The sequence below is a fragment of the Anas platyrhynchos genome, chromosome 4 (assembly GCF_047663525.1).
Source record: "Anas platyrhynchos isolate ZD024472 breed Pekin duck chromosome 4, IASCAAS_PekinDuck_T2T, whole genome shotgun sequence".
NCBI classification, from domain to species: domain Eukaryota; kingdom Metazoa; phylum Chordata; class Aves; order Anseriformes; family Anatidae; genus Anas; species Anas platyrhynchos.
The window spans coordinates 11271111-11292805 of NC_092590.1; the positions used below are offsets into that span (position 1 = coordinate 11271111).

Genomic DNA, 21695 nt, shown 5'->3' on the forward strand with positions numbered 1-21695 from the left:
CCATCTTTGTAGCTTTTGCTTTGTTGCATACGTTGCATCCCATTCATCTCTATGTTAATCTGACATCCAGTTATGCTGGACTGTTTTTTTTTTTTTTTTTTTTTTTTTTTTTAATTTAAATAATGCAGGCTATAATTTGTGTTCTATTTGGTTCCTACTCTTGGTTCCTATTCTTAAAACAGAGGTATATCATGAAAGGGTCCTTAACAGTAAATGCTCTCTTACTAAATTTCTGGTATCCATTCATCACTGACTTCTAGGACTGCTTAGTTGCTTTAAGCCTCATAGTTCATTCCGGGTAAAAGAAAATATCTTAATGAAGCCCTTCACTTACAAAAAAATAAATAATAATAATAATAATAATCATAAAAATATATATATATGAGCTTGTACTTACCATTAAGCACCAGTTGTTTCAATGTCTTTTTGGCACAGTTTTTAGCACAGATGCTCTCCAATGAGCTCTCTAGCTTTGCTTATGCCTTGGCTAGTTCAGTTGCCATCTGAACCTGCTGCCAGCTTAGCCCCCAGAAGATGTAGTAATACCCTCCAGCAACTGCTAGCCACTGGCTGTAGGCTTTGCATCAAGTTTGCTAGGTCTAAGGACTGAGGCTTGTCAGACTTTCTCTCTATGAACTTTTTTCCACCTCCTTGCAGCTTTGCTGTCCTTGGTTTAGCTGTTGCAGCAATTTCTCTGATCAACCTGGCTGATTTGTTCTAGTTTTTCAAAAATCTATGTACATTGCAACAATAGTTTCTTACAGATAGCTGCAACAAGCAATTGTTCTATGTAGAATAAGGTATTTGTTACCTAACATGATGTAGTGTTGAGATTTTAGGGCTAACAAAGAGAACAAACATTATCTCACATATGTAAAAGCCACCATATATATAAATTCAGACATAACGAGGAACTGCAGATCAGTGAAGAGCAAGACAGGATGTAAAACTGTGTTAGCAAGTATATAACAATGACCCCAAATAGGTTCTAGGCAGAGGAAGAAGCCATCAACAGGTTGATGACAGGACATTGTAGCACACTTATCACTAACATCAGAACGACACCACTTGCTGCAGGCCCCCTAGGAAGGGTATGCATACTGTCAGGAAAAGTAATCAAGAGTTCAGAGTGTAATAATTTAAACTGTACTATTATTATTGTTATTATTATTATTACTTTGCATAGAAGTATTTTTTTCTCTTTCCTTAATAATAATTTCATCTGTAGTAATAACAATGCTTTAATCAGACTCAAAATTTAAATACTGTTGATAGATTAGATTACTATACTAATGATAAAATTCTGGCTTTATATATGACACATCCCTATAAAGAAGATTTTGAACATAATGCTCTACAGTAATCAACATCCATTTGTATCTCAGACCTTGACTGACTCCAGAAACCCTTAGCTTCAAAGTTTGGAGAGGCAAAACTCCACAGTGTATATCTGGCTTACAGAAGAGGTTTGATCAAAGCGAATAAATAGTCAATTATTAGATGAGCTTTTAAGGAGGAAAAGTTCAGCAAATATGCTTCATTATTTATTCTTCTTAGACTGTAGTCATTAACCTCCTGATGTTATTTTTGAATTTTCCTGATTATGTCAACTTGTTTGCTTTCCTTAAAGGGAACAAAAGATTTTAACAGTCCATGCTACTCACATACTTAAATTTGAATTTTACAAGCATCCACTCTGAGTGTTTGTTTTTCCACTAGCAGCAAGCTGTCTGCGTGAAGACAATCAGTCCTATTCTTACATTTAGATAGTAGCTTGGTCACTTAGTGAGTGAAATTTTAATATAGTTTGGTTGTTCTTCAGTAATATTATGAAGCTGTTGGATCAGCTTGTATCTGATGTTTGTTTTAAAATGATTTATATGGAGTTTAAGCAGGTGCCTGATCAAATCTTAATTTGGACAGGATGGCTACTCCAAAAGATGATTCTATTTATTTATTTATTTATTTATTTTGTACAAGTAAATTGTAGCTGAGGCCAATGCAGTCCCTTTGTGGAAGGATCGTCACTGGGTCTGCACAACTGAAGCTACTTCTAAGTATTCATTTTGTAGGAGATAAATGGTCTGAATTTCTCCATCTGTTTTTGCTTGAAAACTCATGTTAATTAGATAAGAGCTCCTTGAGCGTTAAAGTTATGGTTCGAGTAATATGCAGACTTTCCATCTAGAGACACATATTCAATATATATGTATATACATATTTTCTTTTTAAATGAAGAAAACGACTATTTTGTTAACTTTGCTCCATATTTATAGTTGGTTGTGTTTGTTGTCACTTCTGTTATCTATGGGATAGATAGTCTGAACTTACTAGAAACTGAAATAAATAACCGTAAAAGCCACCTAGGAAAATGCATGAGTTTGCTCTTAACATCTGTGATTCTGTTGGAGTAAGGTAATGAAAGCAGATACAGTATTTTCATATGCATGCAGATCCTCACTTCTTTATATTTTCCTTCTTCTCCTGAGATTGTGACTTGAAAATAATTGAGAATTCTACAATCTAAAAAAACTTGATAAATAAGGAGATTTTTTTTTCCCCTTGTAATACTTTTCAAGAAGTTATTCTATTCTTTTGTAAATAATACCCTGTGCCTTAAAAGTGGATGGCAGTGGTTTGCTTTTGGTACAAGTCCATGTTTTGTACTAGAAGATAAAACCAAGTCACTTTCAGTACTTATCATTTTTAATTTTTGAGGTTGGAAGAAGTGGACACATTCCATTGGTTATATCTGACCAAAGCCAGAGAAGAATCTATAAGTGAAGGCGAGGTTTGTGTCTCATCTGGTGAATTTCTGTTAAAGAAGAGTCTGTAACTTCTCAGTACCATGTCAGCTTCCACATTTTGATGACAGTGAACCATGAAATAAAAGGATAAAGGAGAGGAGCATTCAATATCCGTGACATTCCCTGACAAATATTTTTTCCACCCCTATTAAAATATAGGAGAAAATGTAGAAGAAAAAAGGCAATTGACTGGCAGATTGAAAGACTTGAAAGACACAGACTCTTACCTCTTTGGCACAACACTTCATTATATACAAAGGTTTCAGGAAAATATCTATTGCTTTTGTTTTTCATTTTAGGATGTCTGGTTGAAGGCTATGTAATCTTTTGAAAGCTGACTTTCATTTGTTTGCAATATTAGTCTGCTGACTTTTCCCATGATCAGTTATATCCCAAAATATAAAAGGTCATGTAGTCAGAGGGATAATGAAATGGAAAATAACAAGAATGCCTTAAACTCTTTCCTCAGAAGGGAAATGTAAGGCACACGTTGGGTAAAAATCACGCCTGTAAGGAGTAAAACAGAGTGAGTGATAGCATTTATACAGTATTTTCCCTTTATGTTTACTGTTTCCGGGCGAATATTAAATAAGATACAGATGGAATGTAGATCTCAGTGTTAGTTTGTAGAAAAGTGGCGTCATGTGGAATACTTTAAATGCATTGAATTTTCAGATAGCTCTAGTTCCAGTTCATGGTAATAGGACCTTTTCAAAAAGTTCATGAGATGTATCAGCTCTTTCACTGAAGTCTGTGCCAGTGTCCTCATCATATTTTTGTATTGTTCCATATTGCATTCATCTTTATTACAGAGCATATTCACATGAAAATGTTTGTTTGCAGTTTATGCTGCTTAGCCCCTCTCTGAAGAGACATGTCTGTATATCATAATTTTCACACCAGTAATTTGAAACATCCAAAAAAAAGTTGTTAGATTAATTTGAGAGAGAAATCAGCACAGACATATTCCTAAGAAGGTACTGTTGGATTTATTCTCCTCCACACTTCTGCTCAAAAAAAATACTTTTCAAATTCCTGTATTTTCTACCAGAAAGTCAATGATCTGATGCTAAAACAAATTTAAAACCATGATTTGACCCAGAAAAGGACTCTTCCATTTCTCAAGCTTCTAGTGCAAAAAGACTTTTGTTTATTTTGCCATGCTCTCTTTTCATAAAATGTGTAGATCATTTTAAGTCATAGGTCTTCCTCTTCCTTCTACGTAGTCCATGTGATTTTGTTTTCTGTTAACAGTGATAATTCTACAAGCGGCTGCCCATTAAGTCTTTGCCAGTCTTACTGCTCTGTGTGTAGTAGTATAGTAGTACCCTAAATTATGTTTCTGAAGTAAGAAAGCGAATGTGGCTTTTGTTTCAGAGGCTTGTGGCTTTTCTGCAGTTGAGAGGGATAAAAGCTTCTTTTGTGGTCTGCCAATCCAAGCACATTTTTAAAAAAAAAAAAAAAAAGAATTCTCATTTTCTCATTTTCACAGAGATGAAAGCAAAAAAAAAATATATATATAATGTACAAAAAAACGCACTAACTACTGCCTTAGAGAGACATCGAGGGTGCTATCTGCTGAAATTCTCAATTAAAAAGAAAACATCTTTCTTGTTAATATCTGATGGTTGCTTGTGAAAATGTCAACTCTATATTTTACAACAAGGTGTTGGGGACATTCTTACTCCTGTTTAATTTAACTACTATTTTTAATTATTGGGTTTAAAAACAGCTGTCATTTTAATACAGTTTCACTTTCAGTTTTGGATAATTTTATTAGGCAGCCAGTTTCTAGACAAGATAATGTAGTTCATCCTGTAAGTAAATCTAGATGAGCTCTGTTTTGTTCTGTTCTGTCTGTCAGGATTAGTCGTGGAAAAAGTCATCCTTACAGTCAAAACAGGTTTTTGCAAGGTGCTCACCTGGGAAAAGGATCCATCTCTTTTTTGGGGGTTGAAACACAGCTCAAGTGTTCATTATCTTAACGCATAGATAATATGTGATTCCTGAAATAAAATATTCTGGATGTTTCCATTTCCAAGAAGGAAATATAGAATGTTCTGCCTGTGGGAAAGAAAATACCTAGCCAATGGTGTGGTACATTTTATGGACAGTTTTTTTTTTTTTTTTTTGATTGTTTGTATGTTTGCTTCTGCTAAGAATCCATTTAGAGAAAGGGAAGATATTCCAAAATATCTATGAAATAGGATATTTTGTGGGCTGGATTAGGGTTCAGAAATTTCTTAGTCACAGCTCCTTTCCTTTAATTTTTAGATCTTTCTGCTGTAAAAGATATTTCAGTATCAAAACTGTGCAAAAGTAGTACTAATGTTAAATGAAAGAAGTCTGATTACATGCATTTCAGTGCCAGACAGCCTCAAGATTTACTCCACAAGAGCTATGACAGTTTTGAAGGTGTAAGGTTGAATTAATGATTTTGGTAAAGCACTTTGAGCACTTTATGCTGTTACACATTAGTATTTTTGAGACACAGAATGTAGTCACAGACTCATACACTTAAGGAAAGTAGTTTTGCTGTGAAAATCTTGATTGCTTGCTCGAGTGACGTTCTGTCATTAGTATGTTTGTTTTCACACATTCATGCTTTTCACCGTCCTTCAGTGAAATGTGTGGATTTTCATTTGAGTATTTGCCTGTATGCCCATTGCACTGCTGATGTGCACGTGCAGCTGTCTACTTGAGCTCAGACTCTGCCCAGCAAACTTGTGCTGAGAGATTATTTCTGCTTAGAGAGGGAAGGTTGATGTCAAAAGTCCCAGGATTATTTAAGTGGTCTTCAAAACTTCCAAGTATACAAGCACAATGGTTTTTCAGAGCACCAGCTTTGTACTCCAAACGTAGCTACACACTCCTGCTTGGACAAGGGTAGAGGGCAGGGGAAATTCCCCTTCCATGCTGGTGGTACTGCTATCAATGACACAAGAGCCTCTCCCCTTCTCTCAGGTCTCCATTCCATGAACTTATATGGAGGTCTTCTGAGCTCTTGACTTGTGCTTCAGCTGGATGATGTGGCCTTCATGAAAATTGTGTTATCCATCTGATTGATGACAATATAGCCTTCCTGGGATAAATAGAAAATGTCAACCTTACATTTTGAAATTGTGCTGGACACACGGCAGTTTTTGACCCTCTGTTTCTCCACAGATGTTGTAGTTCTCCCAGCAAATCAATCTGTTTGAGAGTGACCAGAGAACCCAAGTTTTTCAAAGGGTTAGTAGTTCAAATAATGAGTTTATCCAGCCTCTATCCCTGCAAAATGTCACTCTAGTTACACCACCAAACATTTTCAATCTTTGGATTTCTCTGTTCACTGAACTGAGGTGACTTGGTTTGCTACCTTACATCCCAGTACCTCAAATCACTGTAACTGAGCCACTGAATCCTTAGATTTCCCTTTCATAAGATACTATTTATGGTAGAACATATTTTTTGCTATTTTATTGCTAGCAGCAATAATAATATTCCATGGGTTTAGAATTTTCAAGGAGTTTGAGAAAATATAATGCAGTATTACCAGCTCTGAGCTATGCTTTTGGCTCTTTTGAATATTGTTAGTCTTACTGGACTTAGTTGTATTGGAAATCAAAATGGGAATAAATGTAAATTCCTAACTGCAGTCATTTTGTGCTGATACAGAAGGTGCTTACTCTCAGGATAGGATTTTTTAGAGAGGTTAGGGGAGATGTCACAAACTCCTATGTTTTTGCCATCATGCATTAAATGCCATCATGCATTAAAGATGGAAAACCTGATAAGATTATTAACGAGAAGTGAAGAACACTTGACCTGTGTTCACCCTAATGGAACTGGATCCAGGATCTACCACTGATGATAGCAGTGATGGTGTTTATTGTGTAACTGCAATAGATCTTTTTATTTCTATAAAGTCTATCCAAAGAAATCAGTAAAAATTTGTAATCCTTATAGATACTGTAGCCTTCAGTGCTTTGTCCTATGTAAAGCTGCATGAAAAGAAAATTATCTTGCCTTTTTTAGTTGAGGTAATGAAATAAAGCAAATGTTTCCAGAAATTTAAAAGAAAAAAAAAAATAAAAATCACTCAAATACATAGAAACCTGTGACAATTTTGTATTTACCATAAGGCATTCACCCATACCTCAAAAGATACCTAGACAAACAAGTACAATTCAATTCTCTTTCATTGGAAAAACACTACTGTTAAATAAAACTTTGAATTCACTAGAATGCTGAAATAGGTTTCAAATCATCGCCATCTAAAATGTTTTACATGATGTATTCCCTTGCCTTTTAGTGTGTTTTTACTTGTAAAATAGGAAAATAGGAACACATTGCTTTTACAGTATAGGAATTAGGTTGAATTATTTCGAAATAAGGTTTTTGTTTGTTTGTTTGTTTTTTTAATTTTAAGCAAGACATTACTTATTCTTAAGGAAGAACTGTTGCAATGTATAATGCTAAAAATGAAACCTAAAATTGCTAATATAATGATTGACTATGTTGTCTTAAGTATAGTGATTGTCATTTTATAATGATTCATTCCTGTTTCTCTTTCTAGTTACTTAAACTTTGCTTGACAGAAGTGTAAATCAAATTGTCAGTATGGAGGTTATAATTTGTAGTTCCTAAAATGTCAAGATTTATGAAAAATTATTATGGTGGTCTAACTTCAAATACAGTGTTTACTTTGTGTATTTTAACTTTTGTATCCTATAATGGAATAGTTCTGTAGAGTTAAAGCATAGCTCTCTTCATTTGAATTCTTATGTTTTTGAGGGGTGCAGAAAGAAGGTTTTTGTCATTTTCTTCTTACGTTACACCATTCTATCTTTTTTCTTCGTTCTATTACTAACTGAGGGGGAAGAAGTCAAAAGATACATATTCTGCTTTTCTCACAGTGCATAGCCTTGCACTGTCAAAAATGTCACAGGTTAATGGTACAACTGAGCTCCATTTATCTTATTCTGACAGCTTGCCCAACCTCGTACATCTAGCAACATCATCCTTCCTAAAGTAGGTGACATTTTTAGCCTTTGTTCTCTTCAGATGGGCCCGTTAAAAGGATTTACAGTAATTCTACGGAGAGTTTATAATACATTGTTTCTCATACAGAATTACAATGGAGAAATTTTAGGTTAATTTAGTTCTATAGAATAACTAACACAGTATTGAAAATCAAAGTCTCACCTTAGAAATATAAAATTGTTGGAATGGTACAGTGCCAGGGATTTTGTGAAAAATGATGGTATGTATTTTTAATTTTACAACCTTTCTATTACATTTGTTTAATTATTTATGTAAGCTAAAGAGACCAGCATGTGGTAGTGAGCAACTAATTTTATCCTCAAAAGAAGTATGATTCCTAATCAGTAGTTACTACATGAGTTATAAAATGTATCCTAATATTTTTGCTGGAGTGAGTTCCATAAAACCAGGTCTAACTAAAATCTTAATATTTCATGTTTAAAAATCTGAGGTTGTTTCATTAAATGTTAAAATTGACCTATTTTGTCTTTACGGGCAATAAGTGTGTGAAAGCAAACTGAAAACCCTCCAAAACTTTTAACATTTTCAGACATGCTTGATTAAATTTAATAGACTTTGGTATCATTGTTCATTTTGGATGGCAGAAGACATCTAAAATCTTACTCTTGACTTAAAAGTAGCAGTAGTTGAAATCATGTCGTGTTTCAAATGCTTTTTTCTTAGTTTGTATAAGTTTGCTGTTTGATACAGAGGGATATTTGCTTTTTATGATCTGGGAACAGTGCAGCTTTTTTGAATCCCATGGAAGACCGGTCTTTTGAGAATGCATGGGCAAGAGTTCTAGGTACCTCTTTGTTTTGTGCAAGTCCATTCCCCCTTTTCTAAATTAAATTCTTCATTCATAACTTTGAAATAGGGTTAATTTCCTTCACGGAAGATCTGAAATCTCATTAAAAGCATGTCTGATTATATATTTTTTTTACACTCCCCATATTTACAATAAAGCAGAATGCATAATTTTATTTCCTGAGAAAGCGATCTTTGCAAAACTGTACTATGACAAAGTTGACAAATATAAGGATATTCCTTTCTTCATATTTACAATACCCACACCAAGCTCTCTACAATGTCTTTCAAGTCAATCTGTTTTTATTTGAAAGTATTTATCATTACAGTAGCTGCTATGTTTTATTAGCTCATATTGGAAAGTATAACTGGTAGGTTTAGGGTTTCAGCCTTTCATGTAAAGGCCCCAGAATAGTAAAGACTACAACTTAAGCAAGTTTATTTTTTTTCCTAGCATATAACCAATGAAGTTTTTGAAAAGATTAGCAGATGCCAGCACTTGGGGACTTGAAAATCAGAATAGTTACCTTTTAAGAAGACATGATGTTTTTTCTGCTAAACTGGAGGGTGGAGAAAAAAACAACGTGGTATAAACATAAGAAGTCAGGAGACGATAGTTTATGGCTTTCCTAGCAACTGCAAATACATCTTCTGATGAGAAAATGTTAAAATACATAGCACATAGCAGCAACATAAATATAAACATAAATAAAGACAGTAGCATTGCTTGGCTACAGTTTATTCACTGTAATTAACAGTGACAGATGAAGGAAGATAACACTAGTCTTCAAGGTGGTGTCATCTTTTCAATGTATTTTAAAATAATTTATGTTGTTTGATATAAATTGAGCTACTTTTTCTTCAGTCAATTCTTGCTAATAGATTTCTAATGTAATGGAACTTATATGACGATGAGTCAAGTTGCTGCAGGTATAAGGTAGCAGATTGACATATAGTAATAATAACCCAAATTATTTCATTTCAGCATTAATAGTAACTCTAAGAGATTAATAAATCAAATGAAATAGGATATCCAGGTTGTCACATTTTACAGAAGGGTATCTATTACAAGTCGTGCTTCTGTACCATCCATATATTTCATAGGAAGTTATGGTGAAGATATTTTGCATATACTGAAATTCATGCTCTAAATTTTTTTAGTTCATGATTTAAGTTTTTATTTTAGTATATTCAAATAATTATTTTATATTAATTTCTGTGGATGATGAGGTCCTGTCAACTGTAGTTAATACAAGGATAATCTTGAGTACAGTTCACATTCACCATGTAAGTATTAGCAGAACACTTTTTTGTAAAGTGACTAGATAAACTCAATATAAACCCTAATTTTAGCAATATATATATATTTTTCAGTAGCTCAGTAGGATATTTTTTCCCCTTCTAAATTTTTTTTTTAATTGTTTATCCTTATCACACAGCCATCTGTCAACGTAATTTTGTGAACATTTCTTTATTTTGTTTTTCTTTTAATTGCTTGAATGACATCACCTGCAAACAGCTGTCAAATTGAGTGAGTAGATTACTTCTGGACTGGGTATTTATACTCTGTCAGTGTCAAGCTGCCCTAGGTAGACTCTTATCATTTAGAATCAGAAGGAGCTTAACTATACTGCTATGCAAGTTTAACTGGCGTGTAGAGTACTGTAGATATTATTGATTATTTTAACAATAGATTTTCAGTCAGAAGTTGATTTAAGACATATGTTTAATATCTGACACAATATAAAATAACCATGAAAATAACATTTGAGGCACCTGCATTTAAAAAGCATTTATCTGACAATGGTTAAAACTATGCATGTATAAATGTTCCCATTGTGTTGTAGATAATAATTGCAGTGGTTTACTGCTAATTTTTAAAATAAAATCCTTTTTGTAATTTTAGATGATTTTGGCCTCTTTGTCATTTGATGCTGGGGATGCTTTGGGGTTAAGTGCTGTGCCGAGTTGTTCCCTAGGACAAGAGAGACATGGATGTGTTGTAGAGGCAAGTAATAGGCCATGATAATGATGATGATGAAGGGACTGGAGCATCTCTCCTATAAGGAGAGGCCGAGTGAGCTGGGACTGCTCAGCTTAGAAAAGAGAAGGTTCAGGGAGAATTTTGTATGCAAATACCTAAAGAGAGAGTGCAAAGAGGACACAGAGTCAGGCTGTTTTCACAGATGTCCAGTGACAGGACAGTAGGCAGTGGGCACAAACTGAAACACAGGATGCTTCATTTGAACATCACGAAACACTTTTTAACTGTGTGGGGCACTAGCACAAGTTGCCATGAGCAGTTGTGGAGAGATATTGAAAATCTCCACAGAGATTTTCTGCCTGGACGTGGTGCTGAGCAGCTCGCTGTAGGTGCCCTTGCTTATCTGGATTGGACCAGATGACCTCCAGAGGTCCCCTCTGACTACAGCCATTCTGTGGTTCTAAGATTTCTTACAGATGCAAGATGGACTGTTTAAAATGCTGATTATGAAACCAGTGGATCTAATTTTATCCTGAAACAAATCTCCAATAGTGAGCTGTTCTAGGTTTACTTCAGTGTAACTGAGACTGGAGGGACTTGCCCACGTTTGACAAGCCAGTGGCACAGCTAAAATAAAATCAAGGTCTTCATAGCTCCTCCTGTTTTCTTTTTAAATTAAATAAATAAAATCAATAAAGGAAGTGCATGAAATACACTGCTTTAATTCTTTAACAAGCTAAGTTTTCTCCAGAATGATGATAAGATTTGAATGCAAATGATTCTTTCTTATTCCCTGGAAACTTATATGTTTGGATTTATTTATTTATTTATTTATTTATTATTTTTGTCCTGTATAGCTTGAAGTCATCCCTATTTCTTCCCTTAGCTTCCATTGTTGTAGACTTACTCTGCCACAGAAAAGTAGTTTGAAGGGCAGAGTATCTTGGAGAAGGAATGAAGGACAGTGGGTCTGAGGTAGATCGATGGACCTTTCAGAAATGCTGCATTGACTAATTGCTCTTTGTAACAATTTTACAGAGTCTAATTATTTTCTCTACATAGTACATATAGTAGATAAAGAAGGTTTTCAGGTAGCAAGATGCTGGCATTTCTCAATCAGCGGTAGGACTGACTATCTTAGTCATTACAGAAGCGTTACAAAAGAATGCCAAAGGTATAAATGAGAACATCACCATTACTGAATGCTGGAATTTAGCCAAGAAACTTGAATAAACAGTGCTATTCCTGGAAGAAAACTGATATCCAATTACTCAGAAAAATCAGATTTACTTCTCCTTCAGAACACTTCAAGTTGTTTACTTCTTTTTAGCATAATAGACCAAGCATGTGAACACTGTATAGACTTACGGGTTTGGTACCAACTGAGGAAGAAGAATATTTCTGAGATGAAGTGCCAATGAATATTATAGTTTCTACTAATCTCTCATGGCTACACAAGGTCAAATTTTCAAGTTGTTTTTTTTTTTTTTTCTTTTTTTTTCAAATAGAATTGGGTGAGTTTGTCTGCATGTGCACTAAGTCGTCTGTTACAGTACTCTGCTTTTCCCTTTCTCGTTTTCCTGCAGAACATACTTCTGTTATTGCAGAGCATAAATCTCCACATAAATTTCCCATGTGATTTTATTTTATTTTGCAGAGTTGAGCTTTTGCTATGGTATCATGTCACAAATAAGCATTTTTACTAGTGTTTTTAGCTCTCTATTAAAAGCACAGTAGTGTGCTACTTTATACTTCATTTTATCCTGAGAAGCAGAGGGATCATATTGCACTGTGAAAGCAAAGGACATTAAATGTTTGAGCTCCATGTTTTGTTTGATATTGTGCCATTTTTAAAGTATTCCTTGAAGATATATTTCACAGGTCAATCCACCCAGACCCAAGACCATTCAAAGTGATTGATATTGTTATTGTGTCTGATCTTAATCGCCAGTAATCTGTAGTGACATAGTAATAGAAACCCCTTGTAGATATTTATACCAAAATAGTTTCTTAATGTATGCAGGCATAAATTCATATAAAGTGTAGGTGAATGGAGCAGCTAATTTAACTACTGCATCTTCAAGGAAGGGTGGGAGAGAGCAGGGAAGTCTGACTGTTTTCATGGGTGTGTTTGAGGAAAGTACACAGAGGGAGGCTGAATCCTCTCGGGATTTCTGGAGAATCCTTCCTAAAGGGTATAAAATCTTGTTCAGGAGATCAGGAAGGGGTTTCCTTTGTGGCACAAATGGGAGGTGTATGAAATGCAGGAAGTCACAGTTCTGGGTTATGGGTTGCAGGGAAAAAAAAAAAAAAAAAAAAGAACAAACAACTGAATCAGGCAGTGATTTCTTGGTGCAAATGAACTAACCCTGATTTTTCATTTGCTTCTTCGCTTACTTCTTTTATAAAGCATTTTTAACTATGCAGTCTATTCTGGATGCTGAAAGTAAATATTTTTACTTTCATCTAGTTTTACATTATGTAATTTCAGGGTACACCTCTGTCATTGGTGTATTCCTCAGACAATTAATGAAATTAAACATTAGGCTAGTGGAAAGCTGTAAGAAGGACCCAGCTCCTCAACCCATTACTCAAAGGTACCTGGAAGATAAGAGAGCATGCCTAAAGTTTCACAGGTCAGGTTGATTGCAGGTACTGTAGGGATTAAGTAAGGAAAAGCTAATGTTGACGCATAAGTAGTCTGAGGAAGTGTTTGACAGCTCCTGAAAGGACAGTTTCAAGAAAGACAAACTGACAATAGTGTTGTTTTTCAGAAGCTGTGTGCAGTTGCTGAACACACTGAACATCGCTAAAGAGTGACTGAGCTGAGAAATTCTGGTTTGGGAAATGTGTAAGAGGTAAGTGACCTTGTCACTATTCAGCATTGAGTTTTGCTGTTTTTCACATCACAGTTTTTCTAAGTACTTCATCAGTAAACTTATGCAGGCTCATCTTGGGCAAGCTATAGTGTCTTAAAACAACGTTGCTGGGAAACATCGCAGCATCACATTAGATGACTGTAACTCTGGCAGGAAAGAAAAAGTGGTTTTTAGGAAAAATGGGCTGAGATTGGGGGCTGATGTAGGCATGCATGTGCTGAGAGGATAGCTAATTTGCAGCTGTCTTCTTTCTGTGGCTTTTCATTCCTCTTGGTGTGACAAGTGCATCCAGGGCTGTTAAAAGTGAACATTCACTTTGTGGGAAACAGCTGTGGCTTATGCTTAATGAGATTGGTTTTGGTTTCCAACTCTGTATGACAGTACTAGGAATAATAACAGTTTTGTCCACTACTGTTTGCCAGTGGAATAACCTAGCAAAACATATTTAATTTGCTATCAGCTCAATTTGCTCACTCTTCCTCTGTTGATTTGGCATAGGTGAGCAAGGAAAAGAATGCTGCTGTCTTTTTAACTGATTAAGAAAATCCCTCCATGTAGGCATCTGGAGGTGGAATAGAAGTTTCTACCTAAGTGTGAGCATCCAGGGGGCTGTGCACAGTCTTGCTGTGGTCATCTTCTGTGTGGGAGTGTAATGCTTAGAGAGGGCAGTCACTCAGAAGCAAGTACCCACATTTCCTAGTGCCCAGGAGAGGCAGGAAGGGGATGGCAGACTTCCTTAAAGCAAGCCACTGTTCTGAGAGGACTGCCAGACTAACAGGATATTAGATTAAGTAGGAGTGCAGGACAATGCTCTTATTTATTTATTTATTTATTTATTTATTTTCCCAGGTAACAAAAAAAAGTATAAGCCCATTTGAGACAGGGACAAGAACAGCACTTCCTGGGCAATTTATTTCAGTGCTTTTGTATAATTTTGATCATGCCCACTGCTGCTTGCCAGCACCTCTTTATCCTCTCATCTCTGTAGGCTTTTCACTGCAAAGACATGCCTGAGGCACGTAAATGCAGGAAACAAAGTTAGGTCTTAGTTGCAGTCTTGCGTGTGTACCTAATTTGTGTTTTTACCTTCCAATCAGTTGACTTAATGCCTCCTTCCCTTCCAATGCCCTGTGCAGATGAAGGTGAATCACATCTTTAAATGTCCACCTTTTCTTACTCATCACACTGACAGTACAGTTGTCAAGCCTGTGTTTATGCACCTTATTCTGGACCTTCTTCTGGTTCTGGGAACCTAAAAGTGGTGGCACTTAGTGTTAATTGAATGTGATAGGAACATTAACATCAGGCAAGTTCATGTCTTTCTAATGTTGCTTGAGAGGCCATTACTGTTATTGATTATGATCAAATGTCCCACTGCCAATGCTGAAAAATTGTTGTAATTTGCAGCTGCTGAATATATATGAGGTAAAAAATGTTGGTGGTTATTCACTTAGAAAGATAGTATGGTGATTGAATAATAAGTGTATTTTTTTTTCCCTATACAACAGTACTGAAACATAATTTCAATTAGTGGAATCAAAGTCAAAGATTTTGATTTGTCATGATTTATCAAGTGAATGAAGCGTAGATATAAACAAACAAGAGATTCTGTAGTAATGCCACTGTTTGAAGAGGCTTCCTGCTATATTTGAGAACTTTATACAGTTGTGGAAAAATCTAATTCTTCTCTAGGAATTGCTTAATTGCTTTTTTTTTTTTTTTTTTTTTTTTTTAAAGCATATTCCCATACTGTTGAGGTATTTTTGGAAGAAAGAAATTAAAATTTAATTCAGACTTGAAAGAGCTGATGTAATTTTAAAATCTGAAAAAGTGCCTCCTTTAGACATATAGGTTATCTAAGGACATTTTTTAGAAAGTAAAATAAATTTGGAAATCATCTAACTCACAGTGAGACAGATGGATTTTTTTATCATTTGTCTTATGTACAAATAATGATTTTTATATGTGTAGGCTACAATCTCTTATGACTGAGGAATAGTTGTCACAAATTTTGATGTTCTTATTATATTGGAAATAAAACCAGCTGCTGAATGATTCAGAAGTATATTATCTTTTATTATGTGGCTCTTTCAGTGTTGTCAATAAAATGAGGTAACCGTTGAGGTGGAGTATTACTACTTGAAGTCTGACCCACGGTTTTGTTTCCCTGATGATAAATATTGGTACATTCATTACAAACCTAGAAGAAACTGTTTCTTGTTAGGTTATGTGAGCATGCATAAATAAGAGAAAGTGCTTAGTGTAGTGGCTTACTGTAGTGCTTAGTGTAGAAACATCTCCTACACAATCTTGATTATTCCCAGATTCTAAGTTAATGAAGCTAAACATGCAGTAATTGCCTTCATAACGTGATGAATCATGGCATAGTTGGGCAATTGGTCTGTGACCCAGGAAAACTCCTAAGCACATGCTTAACTTCAAACATGTGAGTAGTTTTGAGGAAATAAATAGTAGTTTCTCTGTTAGGCATCATTTTTGCCTTGGAGCACTTTGCTGTGTCTGGCTTCTGATAATTAAAGAAGTTGAATTCTTGAAAATGCTCTAGTCTTAATTACAAAATATGTTTTAGTCATGCATTTGACAAGTTTAATTAAAGTGGTTTTATATAAATTACATAATATTTGATTTATGTACCCAATATGCATTTATGGGCTTAGAATTTATCACAATGTCTTTTCAGAATATAAAAGTTACTGTATTTATGTTCTGTAAAAGCAATGAAGTGATAATATCCTATAATAACATTTCATTTTGCTATTAAGTGTTTGGTGAAAAGGACACTGAAGTATGCAGGGGTTTTCGTGAAATACAGCACATCTGGAAAATAGATCAATATTTTCTGTGTCTGTAATGAAAATCTAGGTATTTGGCTTGGGTTAATATCACATAGAATTTAGTTCATCATTCTGCTGTAGATGTAAATGAATACTAAATCACTATTGTGAATGCAAGAGGAATCAATGTAGAGAAACTGAGTTAGCACTAAACTGTTCTGAACCAGAAAGCACTTTTTCATACCTTGTTTTTTTTTGCCCCAACTTGAAAAATACATGTAATCACTTTCTGTAAGAATTTATAATTATTTGTAATAATAATTATTAGTTTTTTCTCCTCTCTTTCCTGGAACAGGAGTATCTCATTTTGTGTGCAATCCAACAAAAAATGCAAACACAAAGATGTTGCTGTTTAGTCCGTGAAAATACTTCATGAATTTGATCTTGAGGGGTGGTTTTGTGTTTATTTGACTCCTGAAAGAAAGGTTTTTTAAGAGCTAGGACTGTAGACAGAGGTAGCTGCCATTCTGTTACCAGGGAATGTGTTGGTCATCAGAGAAGTCTTTTGGAAATGCAGATTTCTGGCTCAGCAGTAACAATTATTTAAGGAGCATAATTTTCATAATGCTCAAATTTTTGGGTGGGAATTAGGATCACCATTTCTGCTCTGATATTTACTTGGGTGCATAATGGACCATGGCAAATTGTTCAGATTCATTCAGAAAAGTAATGGCTGTGTATTTAAATTCTGATGTACCGTGTAACGCAGTTTAATGTTTTATACATATATGCTATTTTCCTCTATCACTTAAAGGATAATAATTACTTGTTTAGTAACTGGGAAGGTTACAGAAATAGCACTAAATGAAAGAATTTATGACAATGAAGAGCTCATCTGTTCTGCTGAGGTTCAGGCCAAAGTCAGGCAGCTACATGTAATTCATGGAGAGCAGCAGTGGTCTGTCTCATATGGCCCTTCCAGGACTGGTAACATGCTTGGAGAATATTACCAGAATTATCACAAACTCTCCTGGGAAGATGCTGCATGCTCTTTCCAGGCAGCAATGTTGGCCATAGAAATGAGACACTTCCTTCACCCTGTCCTTTCAAGGCTCTTTTCCTGTGTAAATACAGAGGTGGAAACAGCAGCTTGAGGAAAGCACAGCAGGGTTTCACAAAATCATGTTAAAAATCAGGCTGGGGAGAGCATGTAGATTTCCTGTGCTCTCACTTGTAATCTTTGTATGATGCCATTCAGCACAAGAGGGACCAGACAGAAAGCCTGGCATATTGGGGGAGGAAGTAATGATAACAGAGTTACAGAAAAAAAAATTACTTGTTGAATTTAAAAATCAAGTATTAACTGAGGTAGGTAGAGATGAGGTAAAATTTTTGCCTTTCAACAATTCTTTCCCCACAGCTCCTATTTGTTCTTATGCCTCAGCTGTATTTGGGCTGTCATTGGAACTTGCAAGTTCTCCCTCTTCTTAACCAACAGCTGCTTATCTTATCATCACACTGCTACAACCATTCTTCATACACCGAACCATTTACTTGTTAAATATGGCAATATTATACATGTATTAGCCTAACTGTACTCTAAAGAGGACCTTCTCCCAGCTGGCTAACCTTAATTTTCTGTTATTCTCTTTTATTGTCTCCAAAATACCACTGAAAATGGAACTTTTCTATCCCTGTCATTACAACTTTGTCTCTTGCTCTTTGTTTATCACATATATACTCACCTGAGCCTTCACGGATGTGGTGCTCACCCTCACTCATTAAATCCTACCTCCTTATCTTAAAATGCCAGACCCTCAATGAGCTCTATTGGATATTCTGCTCTTGAATCTGTGTTTATTCATACAAAGTAACAGAAGCAAAAACAACAGCAAATTAGAAATTAAAATGTATGAAGTGCTGTACAGTTGTAACCCATAAAGTATGCATGAAGAAAAAAATATTCTTTCTTCTTGTTTTGCTCTCAACAATGATGTGACATTCAGAGTCCATATGCTATAAACCTGACTTTATGGCTTGTCCTCAGACTTGCAGCAGCTTAATTTATATGGAGAGAAGGACAAAGACAAAAACCAGACCTAGATAAGCAGTTAAAAACAAGGGTGGAAAGCTAGCAACTCAATGAGACAAAATGGAGGAAATTTACTGAGAGGAATATTGTAATTAATTTCTGTAATGGATGAGGAGCTGACAGACATGCTTAAGTATTTGGTTGATGTGCTTGCACTTTTTTGTACATGGAAGATGTAGACTGTAGCCTTCAGCAGATGCTGGATGTTGGTGTGTCAGGATTTGAAGAGCCTACACAGAAAAGAACTAAGGTAAAGTAAATGTGGGACGTATTCACCAGAAATCACAAAAGTACTCAATAAAGTTTTGTTGGTCTTTTGAACAAGAATATTCATGTGGTGGTTTAAGATCTGTATCATCAAAGATAATTATTTAAATCAAACAATTTCAAAAGAAAAATAACATCTGAACAGTTCCTCGACTGTATTTATAAATCAAACTGATCACATATACTTGCAATTTCATAGAAAGGATTTCTCATCTCACATGTTGCTTTAATTCCAGACATGACTCTAGGTAGGATCTGATACTTTCACTAAAGCTGTAATACATTTTATCTGGGATGTTTTTAGAACCAGTATAACATAAGCAGCTTTTCCATATATTTCTTTTTGTATTTGGGTGGTTTATTTTCCTTGTGACTTGGACACAGTTATCATGTTTTCTACCTGGCTGAAGTTATACAAAAAGTTTTTGCGACTGTTATATTACAATGCTGCTTGTATATGGTACATAAATTTATATGCAGTTAGTGGCAGTCCTAGTTAGTTGCTATTTCTATGGACTGTATTTTGCTCCCAGACATCCCAAAAGTATGATAGCTTCACCTGAGAAATTCTGTTCTGAATTCAGTGAGAATATATGAGTGCAAAAATATTTAATGAGTATCTAATATCATTGCTTGATCAGATAAAATCAACAATGGACACCTAATTTTCTTCTAGAGCTAGTAGGCTACGAACTAAAACCCCATAATAGGTGAGTATTTCATATATTGCAAAAGCTGTGGAAACCTGTTTGTTACATGCTGGAAGGTATTCTGTTAAGCTAAAAATGCTGATGGTTTTCATTATTTTCACATTTCAGTAAGGCTCAATTTAGCTAGATTTGATGTTTCAATTGGAATTGAAGCTGTTTGCATACTGTGCAGAAGATGCTTCCTTTTGCACAGGAAAAATCACTGAATGCACTTTCTAGAATGATGTTATTTTTGTTATGTTTACTGTAGCTCAGTACACTGGCCTTCAGACTCCTTATTCTGTTTCAAATAGAGATGCATTTTAGTTTGCTGCTTAATTTCTGGGAAGTTAGAGGAAAAATGTAGCAAACAATAAACATTTATTATCATTAGCTGGATATTTCTACAGGATATTTCTAGATATAGAAGGAACACAGTTCAACATACATTTGTTTAAACTGCATGGGTTTATATTAATGCTGCAGATGAAAAACAGTTTTAAATATCAGAGTTGGTTTCATTTGATATAGACGTGACACATAATGAAGAGCATACTAAAAATGAAATTATAATAATGTGGCTTGAACTACAGAAAACCTGCTCGTTTCTTAATAAAATCTACCTGTAACACAGTGAAAGAGCTTAGTTTAAACATTCAGATAAAGAGGTAGTGGACTTTTCCAGATCATACAGGCATATTCTCAGGTTAGATATCGTTAGAGGAATAAGATTGTTTAAAATACTGTATTTGAACACAGTTACTAGTTGGGGAGGTACCTACTGTTGGTATAGCTTTGTAGTTTAGAGAGCACATAGCCAACCTCTCAAAAATTTTCTGAAGGCTAGATTGCTTCTATAGCATTAACAGAGATGCCCTACTTAAGAATTTGACAGTACACATTTACTGTATGCCATTGGTATATGTGTCAATACAGTAACACTCATAGTTATCATGGAAAATCATAGAATATCCTGAGTTAGAAGGGACCCATAAGGATCATCAAAAGATACAGAAGTGCAGCTGTCTCCATTAACGTTATAATAGTCAGAATCTACCATTTGGTCTCATATTTGACAGCAGTCTTTTTGGACAGATCTTCCATTAGTATGCTCCTCTGCAATAATAATAATTAAAAAAGTAGGTTCTCCTTAGATTTTGAAGCCCAGAACCTCTGACTGTGATTTTTAGAAGTCGTTTTTTTTTTTTTTGTAAAAATAATAATAATAATAATAATAATAAAAATTTTGTAATTCTTCCCATGACTTTAGACTAAATACTGCCCTCCTCCAATGTGTGGTTTTTTTTTTTTAATTATTATTTATTAACTTATTTATTTATTTTAAACCAGTGAGAATTGAACACTGATGATGAATTAATTTCCCTGGATCTGTGCAACATCATTCTGCACTGCATTTCTATAAAGATGCTTTCTCTTCTGTGCAAAGGTTGAATGAGTGCCAATTCTGGTATCCCACTTGTCTTCTTTTTCTTCAGAAGAGTTATTTAGCCCATGTAGTTCACAAGACGTCCTAGCTTTCCCTTGCTCAATACAAATATCTGTGCCCGAGGTTTTCCAGACTGTGGTCTGAGAACTCTATCAACAGAATTTGTTAAGAGTTTTGAACCAGGGCAACCTTCTGAGAACAACATGGGAAAGGAATTTATGACACAGCAAACTTCTTAATTGAGACATCCGTCATCTTTTAGAGTCCTACTGGCTGCTTTTTACTGCAGCCATACCATTTTACGCTTGGGCATGCAGTAGATGCCAGATTTTTTAATATATATTTTATATGTACCCCAAATTTCACATATCTGCAAAGTTTGACCCTCAGGCATCTTAAAGCATTGAGACTCATAGATGGAATAGAGTGTACATGTGGGAAATATTATTTTTTTTTATTAGCCATAATTACTACTTTAGTATCTTGTTAATTCTCTTTTAAAAAATGAAGTGATAAATGTGGCAATTTCTAAATGTTTAAAACCGAAGTTAAAGTGTTTAAATACATACTTTGTTAGAATTTTAAAAAGATAGTACAAAAGCTAAGGGCCAAATTAAAAATAAAACCTCTCAGGAAAAACGCAGAACATTTGCATGGTAAATTTTATCTCGAGGCTTTTGAATAGCTTGCAGTTTTTACCTTAATTTTACTGAGCTGCTTTCCTTGCAACTTTATTTTTAAATGTGTTGGTCTGATACAATTTGTTCCAATATTCATACACAGCACTGACAATTAAAAAAAATAGTTAGCATTTGACTTTTTTTATGCACTACAAATTTGAAGTTTTAATTTAATCAGAAGTTAAGTATCAGATGTATTGGACCTCTTGGATAAAACCTTTTA

At 34.8% G+C, this 21695-nt stretch overlaps 1 long non-coding RNA gene across 1 annotated transcript in view; it reads left to right on the forward strand.

The window, feature by feature from the left end:
- The window catches only part of LOC140002407 (uncharacterized), a 121408-nt gene that overhangs the window by 86590 nt on the left and 13123 nt on the right, over positions 1-21695 (forward strand). Inside the window, exon 3 of the long non-coding RNA XR_011808865.1 lies at positions 13398-13481. This is a non-coding gene — a long non-coding RNA (uncharacterized lncRNA). The remainder of the gene's footprint in view (positions 1-13397; positions 13482-21695) is intronic.